Raw genomic sequence first — 16,684 nt, 5'->3', positions numbered from 1 at the left:
ACAAAACAAAATTGACATGATGTGTTTTGAAATAGAACTTTAGAACAGTAATCACAGTGCTGTGTAGCAGGAAGTTACAAAAGCATCTGGAAAAGGAGTTTCTGTCTCACTGACTGCCTATTAAGTGAATTTATTAGTATGTAACCCAGGGGTTGCTGACCTCTCCAGTTGTCAGAACTAGCACTTCCCTCTAATTCTGAATGAAAGGATCTGAGCTCTCATTATGTTTGGCCACAGGAAAGGTAGACTTTTCTCATTTTCCCCTCCCCAAGGTCTCTGGGACTCTCTATAGAATATTTGAGTGTTTCCCAGATCAGTCCTAGATTTCACTGCACGCTCGGGCCAGCGACCTCCCTCTGGCCTGCATCTCTGATCTTTGGATAATAACTTCTTATTATTTCTGAACTGGCTTCCGAAGGCCACTGCAGCTCACTCTGGAGAGCTGCAACCCAAATGGGGAGATAGGCCCATCGATTAGCACCCAGAAGTTAGCTGAGGCTGAAACATTTAAACAAAACTCTACTCACAATACCAGATACCTAAATAATACTAGATGCAGTATAGAGAAGAAAATGCTGGATATCAGATATGACTATTTCCAGGATTCATAAATTAAACCTATTCTCCATTTCCTGGACCCTCCAGGGCATCTATCTTGTTACCCTCATCCTATTACCAAGTTGTAGGAACTGGCTCACATCCCCCAAATGGAGTGTCTTTGACTTGGTGCCCTACAAGAGAGTCCAGACCTCTCAGTTCTTCTACAAAGAAGAAAATCCTTTCTCTCCACTCAGTTTTCACCCAACATCCCGATTAAAAAATAAAATCTGTAGGTAAACACCTTTATCTATAACGAAGCTTCCAGAAGTTCGAAAGAGCACATGCTAAAAGACAGAGAGATTGATTTTTACAAACAGATTAAGCAAAAAACCCATCCATAAGGAAAATTTTAAAAATACTATACAAAATAGTATTGATTCAAAATTGAAATCTAATGACCAGGAATGAATATGAATAATATAATAAGTGATAAAATATAACGGTGTTGCTTAAAGTGTAAGTCATAGTCATTGTGATTTGGAGAAAAATCTACACAATACATCTAAAAATTACTAGAATTAATAGAATAGTTCAGTAAAGGGTCTGTAAGAAGAATATGTACAGAATTAAATGGTTTTAATTATTTACCATAATAGATAATGAAGAAGTATAATGAGGAAATGAAAATCCTACAAAAAGGAAATATTTAATGATAACTCAAGAAATGTGGGCATCCAATGAACAAAGTTATCAAATATACTAAGTGATTGAAAATTGACTTAAAGGTAGAATCCTATTATTTATGCATCTATTCTTTAATTCCACAATTATTTTTGCATGTGTATATTCCAGGGATAACGTTTAGCACTGGAAAGGAATACATCAGTGGACAAGACAGATACATGCTCTGCCTTCATGGGGATTACTGCCTATTATGGGAGATACATATTTTTAAAAATGTGCAGACTTAATTAATTAATTAAATGACTGTGCTAATTACCGTATACAAAGTAGGGGCTACCGACACATGTGTAAACTATGAAGTGGGAGACAGTGGCACATTTGAGGAACTCCGGGAAGGCCATGGTAACTGAGGGCAGACAGAGAGTAAACTAAAGTTGCAGAGGGAAGGGAGCCCCGGATCACGTGGGGCCTTGTTGACCATATTAAAGATTCTGACCTTTATTCCAAGAGCAATTGGAAGCCATTGAAAGGTTTTATGAGGGTTTAAAAAAAATATTAATGACAGGAAACAACCTATCCAACAGAAAGGAGAAGACTTTAAAAATTATAACTAGGGATGAAATATTTTCCATGATGAAAAATGTTTAGTGGGAACTTTTAGTGACATAGAAAAATGAAGGTAACTAAAATAAAATTTAATAGTAAGTATGGTATCAACTACGTTAATAGATGTACATGAATAGAAAAGGTCAGCAATGGTAAAATCTACGACTGAGGGTTTTAGTGAATCTTATTTCTTTAATATTTTTCTGAGTTTTCCCCATTTTCTGTAACAAATGTGCATTAATTTTACCCCTTGAGAAAAAAACTTTATGATATTTTAATTTCTGATCCCTTTTGAGTTGGTCGCTTCTGGAATAATTTATTTTGGGGCCCAATAAAAATGAATTTTAGGGTAAACTTCATGCATTTACTTTTCTTTGTTTAATTTTATTTGGGTATGAATGAGACTAATGTGTGTGTATGTGATTCCTATATCTGGTAACATGATAACTTGTACCCATGTGTGCGGAAAAGAATTAAGAAAGCAGGCTAGAAACTGCTATCCTTGGAAATGCCAATTTGCAAGTTGGCACTTGACTGGCATCTGGAAACTTGGATTTCTGGAAAATGGCCACCATTCACAGAACTGTTAAGAGTGGCTCACTGTGCCTAGACAGTTTGTACAAGCAATGTGGTTTCTGCTGAATGCTTGCTTTCCTTTTGGGAATCTGGAATTTCAGCACATGCTAGGCAGAGGGGGCCTGTGTGACCGGCCCCCAGTAAAAACCCCGTGTGCTGAGTTTCTAATAAACTTCGTTGGTAGACAACATTTTACATGTTTTGTCACAGCGCATTGCTGGGGAATTAAGTGCTTCTCCTGTGACTCCACTGGGAGAAAACTCTTCGAAGCTTTCATGATTCCTCTGGTCTTTTCTTTGATTTTGCTTTGATATTTTTGCTGTAATAAATCATAGTCATGAGTATGGCCTTGTGCTGAGTCTCCTGAGTCCTCCCAGCAGATCATCAAACCTGGGGTCTTGGGGACCCCCGACACAATAAGCCACCAACATCTTCATGTTGTTGAAACTCTTATGCCAGAATTGTGTTTTTAATTGACTATTAAAAGTCATTTAAATGTGGAAATTTAAGTGCAGAAGCATGCTGACACCATATCAGTAAAACGTGATAGTATATTTATATTTGCATATGACACTTAGAAATAGTTAAACTCATGCTTATTTATGGCAAGTATATTATTGACTTGGTTTGGGTATTGATGACTCACAATAGCAGCACAGTTATATTTGGAAACAAACATTTCTAAATAACTTCCAAATATTATGCAAGTCATCTAAAACCAAATAGTTGATACTTTCCCATATTTTCCTATTTACCTCAAAGTTAATAGAATTCAACACAGCATATAGTTTTAGCTTTGGACTTCATGAATGCATGTGTGTGTCTATGTGTAGTCTTGCTTTGTTTCACTGAACATTAAATTATGAATAATTTCATATAAGAAAATATCCCTTTAAACCAAAATCTTACGTGCCACAATGTTCTTTCTCATGCAAGTTCTACATAATCAACTAAGCTCATCTTATGATACATTTACACAATTCCTCAATTTTTAGTATTTGAACAATACTAATTAACATTCCTGATCCAGATTTTTGAAGGATTATATTTTTAAAGAATTATGGGAATATATAACTGATAAAATGATATATAAAATTTAAATGTATAAAACATAAAAGATTATATTCTAAAGATGATATAATTGAATATTTACATAATCTTGGAAGAAGATATTTAAAGCACGGTTTCTTTTTTTTCAAGTTGATTTATTTATTTTGAGAGGGCGGGGAGGAGCAGAGAGCGACAGGGAAAGAGAATCCCAAGCAGGTTCTGAGATGTCAATGCACAGCCTGACGCAAGGCTCCATCTCACAAACCGTGAGATCATGACCTGAGCCGAAATCAAGAGTCAGGTGACTAACCAACTGAGCCACCCAGGCGCCTCAAAGCATGGTTTCAAACAATGGCAGAAACCATAATGAAAAGATTGTTGGCTTTGTCTGCATAAGAATTTGAAACATATTTTCTATAAAGGAGAAAAATCATAAAAAGGTTAAAAGACAACAAAGGGGAACAGAGAAACAGAAAATGGAGAAAACTTTGCAACCCCTGTAACATTAAATATAACAGTGATAAATTACATGTTTATTAGAAAAAATAAACACAGCAACTTATATATGAGAATCAATGGGGAATTTGCAATGGCCCAAGAAAAATATGAAAAAATATTTATCTTCATTATTGAAGATAATAAAAATATAAGTTAAAAATATGCAAATATATTTATTCTATCTTATCAGACTAAATACAAGGAAGAATTATAAGACCCAATGTGAACATGGGTGCAAAGAAGAACTCTTACCACAGGTGGGAATATAGATTAGCATAATATTTGGCATATACTAGTCCCCCCTCCAGATATTTGGTCATTAAATAAAAATGTATGAAAATAAACTTCTAGGATTGATTATTAGGAAAGGGTTTGTGAACACAAAGGCAACATTGTTCATAAGAAGGCAACAGGGGTTTTCTTGCACATTAACTCTATTCTTTTCTTTAACGTGGAGCCAAGTGGTGGGTGGAGTAAACTCAATAGACACTTCATCTTGCCTTCAGCAATGTGTATGACATGACCTCTCCGATATATTTATAATCAATAAAGAGAAATATACAGACTTAGTTAAATCTAAAGGTAGTTCTGTGGATGTTAGTTTTAATTAAACCTCATTCTAAGCCTATTGAATCAGAATCCCTACAGGTGAGCCCAGAGAATTTTTAAGCTACCCAGGTGACTCTTAGGTAAACTAGGGTCTGAGCACCTTTGGGCTAGATGCCAGATACAGTGGGAATTAACTAATGCATAAGGAGATTTTCATATTATCTTCAGTCTGTGTCCCCCAAGATGCCCTGATATTCTTTTCATAAATGACTCAGATCATGGTCTAAGGATCGTTCCTTACAAATTTTTAGATATCACGGAGCTGGAGGAGTTAATGAATACCTTGAATGATTGCATCAAATACAAAGGATTGGGACAACTAGATCAAGATGAAATTTGATGGAATTAGGTAAGGTCATATACTTTATTCCAAATATCACTGCACATGGGACAAGATGATAAAGATAGTTTTTGGCTTAGAATTACTGATTATGAATAAGATATGGGGCTTCAGGCACTCGTCTTTGACCCAATATCAGTAAACTTTGTGCATTAACTGCCCCAAAGGGGTAATATGGTTTTAGGATGCATTTATGTAAATGAAATAACCAGAATAACCAAGAAAATAAATGTTTATTGTGTGCCAATAAGTCCACATTGAATGTATTCAGGTTAGGTGCCAAATTCTAGGGAGGCTGTTCATAAATTAACCTATATTAAGAGAAAATCAACAAGGCTGAAAAAGTGACTTGAAATTATGCAGATGCAGATACATTGAAGAGGGATTTTTAGCCTAAAATAGAATAAACTAATAGTGGAGAAGGAGCTACATAGATTATTTATTTTTTAATTTTCTTTTTTTTGCTTGATTTACTGTTTTATTATTATAAAATTAATATATTTGCATTATTTTAAAAATGAAAAATTGAAAAATATCTCTCTGCATATGCCTTTAGACATTATAGTATTTGGACACACACACAAATAACATCTAGGAGAGCTAATTCAATGTCAACCAACTTAAGTTTTGTAATATTTTGCAGATTTTTGAAGATGATTCTTTCATGCTTATTTTCTCAAAAAAAATTTACAATCATTTTGTCAAGTGAAAAAGAAGTCCTATTAAGATTTTTTTTGACGTACATGAATTTTATGAATTAGTTTAGGGAGTTTTCCTGTCCCAAATAAAACAGCCTTTATTTTACATCTTACTACAAAGTTCTCCAATTTTAAAATTGAGATATAATTCAAATACCATTAAATTTACCCCCAGCAAGTGTATAATTCAGTGGATTTTAATATATTCAGAGAGTTGTATAAACATCACCATTAATTCCAAAACATTTTCATTTTCCTAAAAGAAGCTCCCTGTCCATTTCACTGAGCATAATGTTTTCAAGGTTTGTCCATGTTGAGGCATATATTAGTACCTCATTTCTTTTTATGGCTGAATAATATTCCATTGTGTGTATAAACCACATTTTGTTTATCCATTCATCAGTTGATAGACTTGGGATGATTTATACTTTTTGGCCATTATGAATAATTCTACTATAAATGTTGCATGCAAGTTTTTGTGTGAACATATATTTTCAATTTTCTTGTCATATACCTAGGAGTGGAATTTCTGGATCATATGATTAGATTTTTGAAGAACTGTCAAACTATTTTCTAAAGTGGCTACACCATTTTACAGTCCCACCAGCAATGTTCAAGGGTTCTAATTTTTGTATATCCTCACTTGTTATTGTGTATTTTTTTAAATTATAGCCATCCTATTGTGTGTGAAGTGGTATCTCATTATGGTTTTTATTTGCATTTCCTGATGGCTAATGACATTGAGCATATTCCCATGTGCTTATTGGCATATTTATATGTTATCTTTGGAGAAATGTCTGTTCAAATCCTTTGTACATTTTTTCAGTTGGGTTATTTGTTGAATTGTGAGAGTGCTTATGTATCCTGGATACAAGTACCTTATTGAGTATATGGTATGCAAATGTTTTCTCCCATTCTGTGGATTTTTTCACTTTCTTTCTAGTGTCTTTTGAAGCACATATGTTTTACATTTTTATAAAGTGTAATTTATGTGGGTTTTTTTTCTTTGTTTTTGGAGCTTTTAGTGTCATATCTAAGAATTCATTGCCTAATCCAAGTCATGAAGACTTGTGCTATTCTTTCTCCTAAGAGATTTATAGTTTTAGCTCTTACATTTAGGTCTGTGATCTGTTTTGAGTTAATTTTTAATGTGGTGTGAAGTAGTGGTCTAAATTCATTCTTTTGTATGTGAATGTACAGTTCTCTCAGCAACATTTGTTGAAAAGTCTATTCTTTCACATTGAATTGTCTTGGCACTCAAAAAAAAATCAATTGGCCATAAATGTATTTATAGCTTTATTTCTAGACTTTCAATTCTATTCTATTGATCTGTATGTCCATGCCAATGTAAGTGTCATACAATTTTGATTACTATGGCTTTGTAGTAAGTTTTAAAATTGGGAAGTGTGGGTCCTCCAACTTTGTAGTTCTTTTATAATGTTTTGACTATTCTGAATTCTTAGAATTTTCATATGATCATTTTGTTAATTTCTGCAAAAATAGAAGGCAACTGGGATTGTGTTAGGGAATTCATTGACTCTATAGATCAATTTGTAGAGAATTTCCCTTGTAACAATATTATGTCTTCCAATCCATGAACATGGAATGTCTTTCCTTTCATTTAGGTCTTTAACTTATTTTAATGATGTGCTGTAGTTTTCAGTGGTCAAATCTTGAACTTCTTTTTAGAAATGTATTCCCAAGTATTTAATTTGTTTTTTGATAATATTGTAAATGGAGTTGTTTTCTGTAAAATAATTCCATTTATCTTTACTTTTTTTTTTGCTGTTGTCATATATTTTGCCTCTATATATGATATCAACCCCACAACACAATGCCATTATTTTTGCTTTTAGTTGTCAATTGTCTTTCACAGAAATTAAGGGGAAAAAGTGCTAGTCTTTATATTAGTTCAAGTATTTATCATTCACAGTGTTATTTATTCCTTTGTGTCAACACAGTTCTTTCTCTGATATGTCATTTCCTTCAGTCTAAAAAACTTCTTTACCTTAGCATTTCTTATAGCGCAGGTCTGGATACAAATTCTCTTATATTTCTTCTATCTGAAAATATCTTTATTTCATTTTTGTTTTTAGAGGATATATTCACTGGTTAAATAATTTTAGGTAGGCTTCTTTTGTTTGTTTAGCATTTTAAGATGACATTCCTGTGTGTTTTATCCTCCATAGTTTATGATAGAAAATCAGACATCATTTTTACCCTTGTTTTTCTGTATTTAATACCCTTTTTTCTTCTATAGCTCCTATAAAGTTTTCTCTGTAGTAGTTTGACTGTAATATACCAGGTTTGATTTAAATTTTTTTTAGTTTATCCTACTTGGAGTTTGCTGGGTTTCTTAGATCTGAAGGTTTATGGTTGTCACCAATTTTAGAAATTTTTAACCGTTATGTTTTCAAGTATTTTTGACCCTTGCTCTTCTTATTCTTAGAATGTGGTTTTTACTTAAGGTTATGGTCCTTGTTTCTAAGACATGACATTTATGGCATTCTTAACAAGGCCTCTCCACACTGCCTGGACTAGGAATCTCATATCTCTCAATTCTGTATGATCTCTCTTGCCTCCAGTCAACCCTCAGTCCTGCATTATCTATGCTTTGCTGGACATTGTGGAGTCTCATCCTGTGAATATATAGCCTAGCCTTGTCCAGTAACCCACTGGGCACCCCATGCAGACTTCAGGACCCCTCCTCTGTGCAATTACTTCTCTTGAACCCTGATGCAAATTCCAGCTGCCTTAGTAGCTCCAAACTCTGGTTCCTACCTCATTAGCTCAGTGAGACTGCTGTGCTCTGCTTGGACTTCACCTCTCTACTCAGTCATCTGGAAATTGTCTCCAGGCAGAAATCTAGGGAAAATACGTCATTCATCTGCATTTTCCTTCTCTTAAGGATCATGATCCTACATTGCTTGTGGTTCAGTACCTGAAAGCAGTTGCCTTATATATTTCTTCTAATTTTAGATTTGTTTAGGGTGGTTACTCTGTCATGGCTGAAAATGGAATCTGCCTTTTCTTGTTAAATACTGTAGAGTACATAAAATATGGAGTCAGACCCATTTAGTTTAAATAAGGCTAGCAAATTTAGATGCCCACAGGAGTAATGCAATAACATTAAAAACAAGTAAGGTGGTCTAGATAGAACTCTTCTAGCTACTGACCTATATGTATTTCCTTTGAGAATGTGAGAGCCAAACAAAACATTCAAATTATGTTTCCAGCCTATTACAGTTCATGAGCCACTGGTAGCAATCTCTGTTAAATTTTGGATCCTGGCTTTGCTATGTTAGTCTCTTTAAGCCTCTGTTTTCAATTTGTAAATTTAGAATAGTTATACTTAACTCACAGACTTTTGTAAGGTTTAAGTGAAATCAATACAAATAATACTTGGTACATAATATTCTTTTAATAAATGGAAGCTCATCCAGTAGCTAGTTTTATCTATAGGTTCTGGATTCACCATCAACTCAGTCAAGTGAGTTAAGTCTTCTGGCTACTGTGACTGATGATTACCTTTCTCAGAAAGACTGTTGAGACCTGATCCTCCATGCTTCTCATTCCGTTGTAGTCAGTTACAGCATAAGTTAAATTTCTATTGTACTTGCGGCTTCCTTACTTTCGAACTAACCACTTATTTCTTCACCTCCCAAACTATTTTGCTGCTCTTTCTAGAATGGCTGCTCCATAGCCAGCAACACCTATCCTCATATTTTCAATCTCTTGCCTGAGTACTCCTCTACTTCTTTGCCTTTAATGAAATCTGGGTCTTTCCTGAGAAGACCTGAAGCTCTTATAAGTGGCTGTGGCTGTTTACTTTCACAAAGCTTATGCACCTTAGGACCAGAATGTAGTGTTGGTATCTTTCCAGCTTACTATTGCCACCTCCATTTCTCCACCATCTTATAAAAACCCTCTCCACTAGGCTTTTTCCATTGAAGCTCATTACCCTCCACCCTACTGCTTGCTGTCATATACCAACTTTCCTGGTCATTTCCCCACCATCCATCTGAAATATTAGCACTTGGCTAATCTTCTTCATCTCAGTTCCTCCCATCTTTCCACATCATCTATGGATAATGATTGTATGGATGATCCGTTCTGTGCCATTAACTCTACATTTTTAAAAGTAATCTCTATACCCAACATGGGGCGCAAACTCATGACCCCAAGATCAAGAGTCAATGCTCTACTACTGAGCCGGCCAGACACCTGTCTCCTTTGTAACCTAACATTCATTTCCAAAGGATTTTTCAGTACATTCAATTCTTTTATCACAACTATGCTTTACCCACAACAACCATGTCAATTCTCAGTCAATCCTAGACGACTTCAACAATTAGCTTTCTGCATTCCTTTTCCTGAGTTGCCAAGCCTTGTTGGAAAAAATAGCATAGTTCTGCAAATTTGTATTACTGTAAATTCATAGATGTTAAATTTAACATGGCACTTACTGCCATTCAGCAGTTCTTTGCTTGTTTTCTAGACAATTCCTTTTATAGGTAGCAGGTTGTATCCCAATTCTACAATTCACTAGGCTGTATGACCTCGGGAAAGTCTTTTAACCTCTCTGATTCTCCATTAATTAATTTCTAAAATGAGAACAGTGGTACCTACGTCAAAAGATTGTTTTAAGGATTAAAAAATGTATGTTAAAGAAATTTATCCACTGGATGGCACATAGTACTCAGTTAATGCTTGCCCTTTTTTTAATGGCAAATCCCAAATTTTACTGCTCTCTTTATGTCCTTTCCCTTGCATCTGCTTTCTTCCCCATTGCTCTCTACTCTTAGCAATTGTCTTGCCTTTGTGGACAATAGAGGTCAATACTTGTGGGACTTCTGCTTTCCCTTCATCTCCAGATCAGGAACTGTATTAATTTTTTTTACTCTAAATGACTAGCGCAGGCTTGGCACATGAAAATATCCAATGTTTGTTCCATTGGATTTAAAATGTCCTTATTTTTATGTTCCTTCCATGAAATTAGGAAAAGATAAGGTGGCAGGGATCACAATGCAATAATAAATTTGGAAATTAGGCTAAATATTTGCTGCGATGGTTGGTGAAAAAAAACCCCTCTGGTATTCAAAATTTGCCTGAAGGAGACTCAAGAATCAGAATCTGTCTAAACGAAAACACTCATTTAACTCTGATAATTAGTAACATAAACAGAAAACAGATGAATAAGCTGGATTTATTAGTAAACAACTATTTATGATCCAAATCATTTCCCTCCTATGATAGAGACTTCCCGGCTCAATATTGCAATATCTCTCAAATGTAAATAGTAAACCCAAATGGCTATCGACAATGATCAATGTGTTTTATGATAGCAGTATGGAGGGAGAATAAACATTCCCCTGCCAACTAAACACAACCAACCAAGCAAAACCATTTTAACATTTCTTGGGTCAGGATTGGAGTCTAATAATGTTTTTTCAACATACACTCAAACTGAATTTCTGTGGCCAATTCTGACATTAAATTAACTTACTTTTCCTGAAGTAATCTTGGATTTAGGAGAGAACATTAAGATAATGTTATTTTCTTGAGGATATTTATTTTAGTGCATAAGTGTTTTAAGCTAAGATCTTGGTATAGAAATCTGAGATGGGGAGTTTTGGCAGAGAAAGCTTGTGGATTCAAACCCCATTGAAAAGTCATTTTCTCAACAACTTTTTTCCTCAAGAATATCCATTTTATTTGTGTTCTCCCAGTGGGGAGTATGTAGACTTTCATAAGGGTTTGAGAAGGGAAAAGGTCTCTGGTAGTTTCTGAAATGCGAGTACACTGAGAAAGTAAAATCAAACTAGTTGTGAGTCAGACACACTGCCAGGTAGGAATTGAGATAATTCAAAGATTGTCTACCTTCCACATGAAATTTAATGTACAGTTGCAGTGATCTATTCCTAGAATTGCTTATATAGATATAATAGGTTTTCTCCTTTTGTAGTAGAAAAACTGTAGCACACTTATCTCCCAATTTCTTTTCTTTGACTCCTCTCCGTTCAACCAATATATGTAATGTTCTTTTTCTTTTCATTAATTTCTCATATTTTTTTCAAAAAGAATCACCTGAGATTGAGAAGGAAACATTGATACAAGTTCAAATTGATATGCTATATTAATGTGTAAAGATGTGTTAAATCTAACTATGCATTCATAATGATGATCTATTAGTTAGAATTCTAGGTAACAGAAACCAAACTCCAATTAAACTTAAGGAAAAAGTGACCCTTGAATAACAGGGAGGTTAAGTCTGGTGATCCTGCATGCAGTCGAAAATCTGTGTATAATTTTTGACTCCTTCAAAACTTAATAGTCTACAGTTGACTGGAAACCTCTTGATAACATAAAAAGCAGATCAACACATATTTTATATGTTGTATGTATCATGTACTGTAGTCTTACAATAAAGTATGCTAGAGAACAGAAAACATTATTAAGAAAATCATAAGAAAGAGAAAACACGTTTACAGTACTGTGCTGTATTTACTGAAAAAAAAATTCCTGTATGAATGGACCCATGTAGTTCAAACCCATGTTGTTGAAGGATTCTAGGGAATCTTATGGGATTCTTTTTTTAAATTTTTTTTATTTTTTAATATATGAAATTTATTGTCAAATTGGTTTCCATACAACACCCAGTGCTCATCCCAAAAGGTGCCCTCCTCAATACCCATCACCCACCCTCCCCTCCCTCCCACCCCCCATCAACCCTCAGTTTGTTCTCAGTTTTTAACAGTCTCTTATGCTTTGGCTCTCTCCCACTCTAACCTCTTTTTTTTTTTTTTTTTTTTCCTTCCCCTCCCCCATGGGTTTCTGTTAAGTTTCTCAGGATCCACATAAGAGTGAAACCATATGGTATCTGTCTTTCTCTGTATGGCTTATTTCACTTAGCATCACACTCTCCATTTCCATCCACGTTGCTACAAAAGGCCATATTTCATTCTTTCTCATTGCCACGTAGTATTCCATTGTGTATATAAACCACAATTTCTTTATCCATTCATCAGTTGATGGACATTTAGGCTCTTTCCATAATTTGGCAATTGTTGAGAGTGCTGCTATAAACATTGGGGTACAAGTGCCCCTATGCATCAGTACTCCTGTATCCCTTGGATAAATTCCTAGCAGTGCTATTGCTGGGTCATAGGGTAGGTCTATTTTTAATTTTCTGAGGAACCTCCACACTACTTTCCAGAGCGGCTGCACCAATTTTCATTCCCACCAACAGTGCAAAAGGGTTCCCGTTTCTCCACATCCTTTCCAGCATCTATAGTCTCCTGATTTGTTCATTTTGGCCACTCTGACTGGCGTGAGGTGATATCTGAGTGTGGTTTTGATTTGTATTTCCCTGATGAGGAGCGACATTGAACATCTTTTCATGTGCCTGTTGGCCATCCGGATGTCTTCTTTAGAGAAGTGTCTATTCATGTTTTCTGCCCATTTCTTCACTGGGTTATTTGTTTTTCGGGTGTGGAGTTTGGTGAGCTCTTTATAGATTTTGGATACTAGCCCTTTGTCCGATATGTCATTTGCAAATATCTTTTCCCATTCCGTTGGTTGCCTTTTAGTTTTGTTGGTGGTTTCCTTTGCTGTGCAGAAGCTTTTTATCTTCATAAGGTCCCAGTAATTCACTTTTGCTTTTAATTCCCTTGCCTTTGGGGATGTGTCGAGTAAGAGATTGCTACGGCTGAGGTCAGAGAGGTCTTTTCCTGCTTTCTCCTCTAGGGTTTTGATGGTTTCCTGTCTCACATTCAGGTCCTTTATCCATTTTGAGTTTATTTTTGTGAATGGTGTGAGACAGTGGTCTAGTTTCAACCTTCTGCATGTTGCTGTCCAGTTCTCCCAGCACCATTTGTTAAAGAGACTGTCTTTTTTCCATTGGATGTTCTTTCCTGCTTTGTCAAAGATGAGTTGGCCATACGTTTGTGGGTCTAGTTCTGGGGTTTCTATTCTATTCCATTGGTCTATGTGTCTGTTTTTGTGCCAATACCATGCTGTCTTGATGATGACAGCTTTGTAGTAGAGGCTAAAGTCTGGGATTGTGATGCCTCTGCTTTGGTCTTCTTCTTCAAAATTACTTTGGCTATTCGGGGCCTTTTGTGGTTCCATATGAATTTTAGGATTGCTTGTTCTAGCTTTGAGAAGAATGCTGGTGCAATTTTGATTGGGATTGCATTGAATGTGTAGATAGCTTTGGGTAGTATTGACATTTTGACAATATTTATTCTTCCAATCCATGAGCATGGAATGTCTTTCCATTTCTTTATATCTTCTTCAATTACCTTCATAAGCTTTCTATAGTTTTCAGCATACAGATCTTTTACATCTTTGGTTAGATTTATTCCTAGGTGTTTTATGCTTCTTGGTGCAATTGTGAATGGGATCAGTTTCTTTATTTGTCTTTCTGTTGCTTTATTGTTAGTGTATAAGAATGCAACTGATTTCTGTACATTGATTTTGTATCCTGCAACTTTGCTGAATTCATGTATCAGTTCTAGCAGACTTTTGGTGGAGTCTATCGGATTTTCCATGTATAATATCATGTCATCTGCAAAAAGCGAAAGCTTGACTTCATCTTTGTCAATTTTGATGCCTTTGATTTCCTTTTGTTGTCTGATTGCTGATGCTAGAACTTCCAGCACTATGTTAAACAACAGCGGTGAGAGTGGGCATCCCTGTCGTGTTCCTGATCTCAGGGAAAAAGCTCTCAGTTTTTCCCCGTTGAGGATGATGTTAGCTGTGGGCTTTTCATAAATGGCTTTTATGATCTTTAAGTATGTTCCTTCTATCCCGACTTTCTCAAGGGTTTTTATTAAGAAAGGGTGCTGGATTTTGTCAAAGGCCTTTTCTGCATCGATTGACAGGATCATATGGTTCTTCTCTTTTTTTTTTTTTTGTTAATGTGATGTATCACGTTGATTGATTTGCGAATGTTGAAACAGCCCTGCATCCCAGGAATGAATCCCACTTGATCATGGTGAATAATTCTTTTTATATGCTGTTGAATTCGATTTGCTAGTATCTTATTGAGAATTTTTGCATCCATATTCATCAGGGATATTGGCCTGTAGTTCTCTTTTTTTACTGGGTCTCTGTCTGGTTTAGGAATCAAAGTAATACTGGCTTCATAGAATGAGTCTGGAAGTTTTCCTTCCCTTTCTATTTCTTGGACTAGCTTGAGAAGGATAGGTATTATCTCTGCTTTAAATGTCTGGTAGAACTCCCCTGGGAAGCCTTCTGGTCCTGGACTCCTATTTGTTGGGAGATTTTTGATAACCGATTCAATTTCTTCTCTGGTTATGGGTCTGTTCAAGCTTTCTATTTCCTCCTGATTGAGTTTTGGAAGAGTGTGGGTGTTTAGGAATTTGTCCATTTCTTCCAGGTTGTCCAATTTGTTGGCATATAATTTTTCATAGTATTCCCTGATAATTGTTTGTATCTCTGAGGGATTGGTTGTCATAATTCCATTTTCATTCATGATTTTATCTATTTGGGTCATCTCCCTTTTCTTTTTGAGAAGCCTGGCTAGAGGTTTGTCAATTTTGTTTATTTTTTCAAAAAACCAACTCTTGGTTTCGTTGATCTGCTCTACAGTTTTTTTAGATTCTATATTGTTTATTTCTGCTCTGATCTTTATTATTTCTCTTCTTCTGCTGGGTTTAGGCTGCCTTTGCTGTTCTGCTTCAATTTCCTTTAGGTGTGCTGTTAGATTTTGTATTTGGGATTTTTCTTGTTTCTTGAGATAGGCCTGGATTGCAATGTATTTTCCTCTCAGGACTGCCTTTGCTGCGTCCCAAAGCGTTTGGATTGTTGTATTTTCATTTTCGTTTGTTTCCATATATTTTTTAATTTCTTCTCTAATTGCCTGGTTGACCCACTCATTCGTTAGTAGGGTGTTCTTTAACCTCCATGCTTTTGGAGGTTTTCCAGACTTTTTCCTGTGGTTGATTTCAAGCTTCATAGCATTGTGGTCTGAAAGTATGCATGGTATAATTTCAATTCTTGTAAACTTATGAAGGGCTGTTTTGTGACCCAGTATATGATCTATCTTGGAGAATGTTCCATGTGCACTCGAGAAGAAAGTATATTCTGTTGCTTTGGGATGCAGAGTTCTAAATATATCTGTCAAGTCCATCTGATCCAATGTATCATTCAGGGCCCTTGTTTCTTTATTGACTGTGTGTCTAGATGATCTATCCATTTCTGTAAGTGGGGTGCTAAAGTCCCCTGCAATGACCACATTCTTATCAATAAGGTTGCTTATGTTTATGAGTAATTGTTTTATATATCTGGTGGCTCCGGTATTCGGCGCATAGACATTTATAATTGTTAGCTCTTCCTGATGGATAGACCCTGTAATTATTATATAATGCCCTTCTTCATCTCTTGTTACAGCCTTTAATTTAAAGTCTAGTTTGTCTGATATAAGTATGGCTACTCCAGCTTTCTTTTGGCTTCCAGGAGCATGATAAATAGTTCTCCATCCCCTCACTCTCAATCTAAAGGTGTCCTCAGATCTAAAATGAGTCTCTTGTAGACAGCAAATAGATGGGTCTTGTTTTTTTATCCATTCTGATACCCTATGTCTTTTGGTTGGTGCATTTAATCCATTTACATTCAGTGTTATTATAGAAAGATACGGGTTTAGAGTCATTGTGATGTCTGTATGTTTTATGCTTGTAGTGATGTCTCTGGTACTTTGTCTCACAGGATCCCCCTTAGGATCTCTTGTAGGGCTGGTTTAGTGGTGACAAATTCCTTCAGTTTTTGTTTGTTTGGGAAGACCTTTATCTCTCCTTCTATTCTAAATGACAGACTTGCTGGATAAAGGATTCTCGGCTGCATATTTTTTCTGTTTAGCACACTGAAGATATCGTGCCAAGCCTTTCTGGCCTGCCAAGTTTCAAAGGAGAGATCAGTCACGAGTCTTATAGGTCTCCCTTTATATGTGAGGGCACGTTTATCCCTTGCTGCTTTCAGAATTTTCTCTTTATCCTTGTATTTTGCCAGTTTCACTATGATATGTCGTGCAGAAGATCGATTCAAGTTACGTCTGAAGGGA

At 35.6% G+C, this 16,684-nt stretch overlaps 1 protein-coding gene across 1 annotated transcript in view; it reads left to right on the top strand.

The window, feature by feature from the left end:
- LPAR1 (lysophosphatidic acid receptor 1) overlaps positions 1-16,684 on the top strand; it is a 359,348-nt gene that overhangs the window by 136,380 nt on the left and 206,284 nt on the right. Inside the window, exons 8-9 of the mRNA XM_078436595.2 lie at positions 4,145-4,211; positions 4,815-4,912. The gene's annotated coding sequence lies outside the window, so the exon portion shown is untranslated. The remainder of the gene's footprint in view (positions 1-4,144; positions 4,212-4,814; positions 4,913-16,684) is intronic.

This window comes from Panthera onca, chromosome D4 (assembly GCF_046562875.1).
Source record: "Panthera onca isolate mPanOnc1 chromosome D4, mPanOnc1 haplotype 2, whole genome shotgun sequence".
NCBI lineage: Eukaryota > Metazoa > Chordata > Mammalia > Carnivora > Felidae > Panthera > Panthera onca.
Note: the sequence above shows the minus strand (reverse complement) of the source record. Positions and strands in the feature narration are given on the sequence as shown.